Source organism: Centropristis striata, chromosome 14, assembly GCF_030273125.1.
Source record: "Centropristis striata isolate RG_2023a ecotype Rhode Island chromosome 14, C.striata_1.0, whole genome shotgun sequence".
In the NCBI taxonomy this organism is placed as follows: Eukaryota; Metazoa; Chordata; class Actinopteri; order Perciformes; family Serranidae; genus Centropristis; species Centropristis striata.
This window is the reverse complement of record NC_081530.1, coordinates 31,777,456-31,783,688: the sequence shown is the minus strand read 5'-3', so window position 1 is coordinate 31,783,688 and position 6,233 is coordinate 31,777,456.

Below are 6,233 nucleotides of genomic sequence, written 5' to 3'. Positions count from 1 at the left end.
AGATTTTGTATTAACTTATATATTGGTTTTATTATACAAATTATGGAAATTATTTAAGGAATGACCCCTTGAGATGTGCTTTCTTGTTTTCAAAGGAGTCCCAGACCACATTAATACAACACAACACAAATTAGACAAAGCATTTAGCAGGATACACACAAACATAAAAAATGGATAAAACAACAATGCCAGTTACAACAGCCAATTAATAGGAATATATATATATGGATAAATAAATGTGTTTTGAAGCAGTCCTGTGTAGAGTTTAGGTTTAATATGGACATATTGGCAGAAACTGAATATACAATTCTAAAACTTGTTTTAATTTGCTAAATTAAGCTATTAGCCAGCAAGGTGTACCTAATAAAGTGGTGTTTCAAGGTTGTGTTGTTGTGCATTCAGAGACGGTCTTCTGCAGACTTTGCAGAAGACCGTTTGGGCATTCTGGCCCAGAGAAGTGCCGCTAACTGGATATTTTCTCTTTCTTGGACCGTTCTCTGCTGATCTAACAACCATCTCTAGATTTACAGTTTCTGAAATACTCAATAAGAATAAGACCAACAACCATGCAAGATTCAAAGTCTCTTAAATCCCCCTTCTTTCTCATTCTGATGCTCAGTTTGACCTCCAGCAGCTCGTCTTCACCATGTCTACATGAATAAATGCATTGAGTTGCTGCCATGTAATTGGATCATTAGTTATTTGCATTAACGAGCAGTTGCACAGGTGTACCTAATAAAGTGGCTGGTGAGTGTATCTTGGTAATAGAGACGTTGACAGTCTGTTCATCTCACTTTTAGGATTATCAAGCAGACTCACTGACCAAAAACTCGTATAAAAACTCTTAAAAACATTGTCTGCACCTGACAAACTGACCTCTTGGTTATGCAGCATCCTAACATGTGTGGATGACATGTTCCTCCTGGCTTCTGTGACAGAAACTTTCTGGACACTTTTGTCATCCATCACCAGATGTGCATCCAAGATCATAAAAAACCTTCAACAACCGGAAAAAGAGGTGACAGAAGAGCAGAATCTGTGACTTTTTAGAGCTCACGTGGTGAAAACATCAACTTGTGTCCTGGTTTGAAAAAGTAACATAGAATGCTTTAATGAGCAGTTGATCAGGTGTACCTAATAAAGTGGCTGGAGATTGTATCTTGGCAAAAGAGACGTTGACAGTCTTTTATTGCAGAAAAATGGGATCATCAAGCACACTGCCTGACCATGTACCTGACAAACTGAACTGTTGGTTTTGCAGCCTACTTATTCTAGTTTTACTGCATGCAAACATGTGTGGATGACATGTTCCTCCTGGCTTCTGTGACAGAAACTTTCTGGCTACTTTTGTCATCCATCATCAGTTGTGCATCCAAGACCATAAAACAAAAAAAACCTTCAACAACTGGAAAAAAGAGGTGACAGAAGAGCAGAATCTGTTAGAGCTAACGTGGTAACTCACAGACAGACGAGTCTGAAAACATCAACTCATGTCTGGCTTGGAAAAAGTAGCATGGATCCCATTAACGAGCAGTTGATCAGGTGTACCTAATAAAGTGGCTGGGCAGTGTATCTTGGTAAATAAGATGTTCACAGTCTGTTTGTCTCACTTCAATCATTTTTATTGCAGCGAAATGGGATCATCAAGCAGACAGAATGACCAACACACTAATAAACGTTGCATGTACCTGACAAACTGAACTCTTGGTTTTACAGCCTACAAAGTCCAGTTTTACTGCATCCTAACATGTGTGGATGACATGTTCCTCCTGGCTTCTGTGACAGAAACTTTCTGGCCACTTTTGTCATCCATCATCAGTTGTGCATCCAAGAGCATAAAAAAACCTTCAACAACCGGAAAAAGAGGTGACAGAAGAGCAGAATCTGTGACCGTTAGAGCTAACGTGGTAACTCACAGACACAGACGAGTCTGAAAACATCAACTTGTGTCTGGCTTGGAAAAAGTAACAGCTGCATAACATAACTGTCCATATATATGATGATCTAAACTTCCTGGAAAGGAACCCAGAGTGAGATCAGAGTCGTGTCGGGGTCACAGACAGACTCTCCCATATCCTCAAGAAATTCCACAGGAAGCACTGACACGCCGGTCACTTCAATCTGCGCTTTGATTTCACGCTTCACTCGCTGTCTATGGTGCAGATCTGGCTGTTGTCTGGCTGCCATGCAGAATTCCTGCCTAATGTGATTAAATTAGTGGCAGTTTAGTCTGTGCCAGTGTTTGATCTCTAAAAATAGACAATCCGTGTCAAAGCGTCTACGGGCCCAACGCCACAAAAAAATATTTTCATGCACTCACTAAAAGTCTTAGCACAGGTTGCATCATGCCTTGTTTAGACTAGAGTGTGCTCTGTTGGTTCCAGTAATAAGTGTAATGATAAACAACACTTCTGCATTTTTTTCCAACTTTCTCTCAGCTCCTATCACATTCACAGAACCAAAAAAACAAAAAAAAAACCTTCACCCGTCACTCATTTGCATGCTGCCTCCCCCACTCGCCCATTCATTTCTGCATTCCTCACATTCCTGTCTTCAACAGAGGTCAGAAAAGAGAGAGAGAGAGAGAAAAAGTTCAAAAGTAGAAGATATCCGGAGCGTGGGTGGTTGGGGAAATGATTAGCGAGCCTGTGAAAACCACTATTGAGTGCAAGCCCCCCCCCCCCCAAACCTCCTAACACACACAGTGAAGCAGGCGGCCGCTCCATTACCCCATATGGTGTTATCTGTGATAACAAAAGGACAGAGAGCGAGTCAGCCCTGCAACCGTTATGACGTATGTTTCCGTGCATCACTTTCACTGGCTCAAAGTTCAGCGTTTGATGCAGAACACCATCTGCGGTCTGATGACAGAAACATATTGATATTACAGAAAGAAGAGGAGGTCTGGGAGCTGCAGCTCTCATATGTAAAGTCTTGTGTGTCCTAGTGGGTGGTAGTAAACTATCACCAACATTTCATAGGAAGCAGGAAACTTGCAGCTTCTTGGAAACGCTGCAACGTCATTCCTCAGATGCAACATGAACCCACTGACGGTGCAGCTTTAACACACGCCAAACTGACATTTAGTAAAAGTAGTGAGTAATATAATGATGCGACAATTTAGCCTTTTTTCTTTTAGCTGACACTTTCATCCAGCATGACTTACACTGCGTGAGTAAGTCGTGACTTATTGAACAGAAGCTGAACCTGCTCATGCCATAAAGTTTCCGTCCGCACAACTAATTTTGCAATAGTAATAGTAGGAAAAATACCACCTGGGTATGGGTTTTAACCAAAACATGATGGTGAGTTCAAAGACAGCAGTAAAAACAAAATACATTATACACAGCCAAGCACAGACAGAAAGTGTGTTTCCATTAGTTCCATTACAAATTTTGAAATGTTGCATTGAAGAAAATGTGAATAAGTGAGTTTCTATCAGCTGGTTTAGAGCAAATAAACTAAGCTGCAGTAACAAACTTTGGTCAGAAGATGGCAGTGTGACGTGTTGTTGTAGGATAATCTGTCAGTAAACAGGAGAAGAAGAAGAAGAAGAAGAAGAAGAGAGAAAACAACAACAAAAAAGAGATTGGTAATCAGACTTTGGACATAAACAAGAGAAAATGGAGAGAAATCTTCAGGAATTAATTTAACTGGAATGCTTGAAATTAATCTTTAATGTCAGAGAAATCAGCTGATCAGTCATATGAGTTAATATTCGCTACGTCAGAACCTATTCAGAAAAAGAGACGTTTTTATCTCTCATTTAGCACATTAACTACTCTTCGAAAAAGAGAAAAACACCTCAAGAGAGTGTAAAAACAAATTTTTGATCAAGTTTTATCAAATTTTGCTGTTTCCATCAAGCTTTTCTCACGAGAATCGTCAAAATGCACAGAGACATTTGTTGATGGAAGCTCTAGTCAGCTCAGAAAATAAAGAAAATGGTTCATGAAGCTTCATTTGGCCATCACTAGCCTGCTGCAGCCAGAAACAACGCTACAAGAGCAGTGAGAGGGAAAAGTAAAGCTCCATTTATGCTCATTGTGGGGTATCGGTTGTGTTGTACCTTTAAAAAAAGCATTGCAGAGTATATATATTTTTTGATAACAACAACAACAAGTTTCAGACAGCATCAGGACTTTATCTAGTGATAAAATTAAAAGGATGAAGTCAGAAGTTCAGTAGCAGGTCATGAACCGCTCAGCGGCTGCACATTCCTGCTCTGAGCTGCCTCAGCGTCAGCACAACTCCATTCAAAAAACAAAGAATTTAACAACAAACTAAAAACAATCATTTGATGATGAACTCTGTTGATCAGGGCCGGGCGCATGCATGGATAAAATATTTGTGGGTGAGGTCGGGAGCAGGATAAAGAAAACGGTCCTGCAGGGCTGAAGGGCTGTGGGACATGAGCTCTACAGAGGGCATCTTTTAAAATAACTTAAAAACTAAAAAAAGGTATAAAAAAAAAAAAAAAAAGTCTTATCTCACACTTATAGGCAAATAACAGTAAACAACCGTAACTTATTTAACACATAATTTCTTTAAAATTACAGAATTTTGGATATTTTTTTCTTTAATAATTCATTAATTATTATTAATTGCTGCCAGACTTTTTTTAATTTTTTTATTTTTAGCATTGTTTATTACTAAGTGTTGCCTCAATTTTACATATAGCAAGATGCGTCTTTATTTATTTATTCATTGATTTATTTAATTATTTTAATCATAGAATTCACTGTAAATTAACATTTAAGATTAATTGAATAATACTGTAAAAAAAAAAAGTATAATATCCAATTATATTAATTCACAAATTTCAACTTCCTTTTTATGATAAATATTTGTAATAAAAAAAAATTTAAATGGCATTTGCACACAAGAAAAACCCTGTAAAAAAATACAGTACAGTTCTGGAAATATTTTTTACAGTGTACTTTTTCTTTGACATTAAATTTAAAGTTTTTATGTAAAAAAAAAACATTTATTTTTTTATTGTTTTTTTTGTTTTTTTTACATAGAATTCACTGTAAATTAACATTTAAGACCTTTTGGCAATTGAATAATACTGTTAAAAAATGTCCAATGATATTAATTCATAAATTTCACAACAACATTAAAAACACTTTTTTAAATGGCATTTGCACTTTATGTAGAAAAAAACAAGAAAAACCCTGTAAAAAAAATAAATAATAATACAGCACATTTCTGTAAATAGTGAACTGTAGCTCTCTGTAGGTTAATCACCTCTTTCACATCATCATGTTATTTGTTTTAACATCACCGTTAGATACATTTCCAGTATGAAAATATTGATTGTAGCCACTTAAATCAGGCTTCATCCACATTCAAACTAAAACAGTTACGTGTCCGACACAAAAAGTTTCAGTTCTTAGTTGTTAGATGACTTTGACTGAGGGGAATGGCCAAAACCCTGAAGACTCATCACACCAGCAACTGAAACTCTTCAGAATTTCACAAGTATAACCACAAGTTCCAGAAAACAAGGACTGATAAATTAAACCGTCATTAAATGAAATCATTTCAAAAGCCTAGAAATTTCTAGGCAAGAGTGTAGAGTAAAATATGTGGGAAAAACAGAAGTGTGCAATTCATTAAAACCGCCAAATTTCCTTTATTGGTGAGTTTTAGTTCCCGTTAAGGGTTTTTATCAAAGTTGTTAGTGGCCGGAGGTCAGCGAGTTGTAGCTGGTGGAGCAGCTGGAGTTCAAGAGCACATTCATCGTGGTTTACAGTGTTTCTCCGGACTGTGACAGGAGGAAGGACGTCTTTGTTTACTTTACTTTATCATCTTTCCTGCATTTCTTATTAATGAACTCTGCTGCTGGGATGTCGTCACTTTATCTGCACGCTTGACTTTTCCAGTTACATGATTTCCTTTTTCCCTGTTAGCAGAGAAGATATTTTAAAGGAGGTTTCAGCATCCAGAAACGTGGTTTATACAGTCATGGAAAAAGTTATCACCCTTGTTTTCTTCAATTTATTGTTCATTTTAATTCCTGGTGCAACTAAAGGTACATTTGTTTGGACAAATATTAATAATAACAACAAAAATAGCTGATAAGAGTTTCATTTAAGAGCTGATATCTAGACATTTTCCACGGTTTTCTTGACAAAATTAGAATCAGAAGTCTTTATTGTCATTACACAAAGTAACAAGTACTAGCACAACGAAATTTGCAATCAACCCGTCCAAAACGTATAAAACAC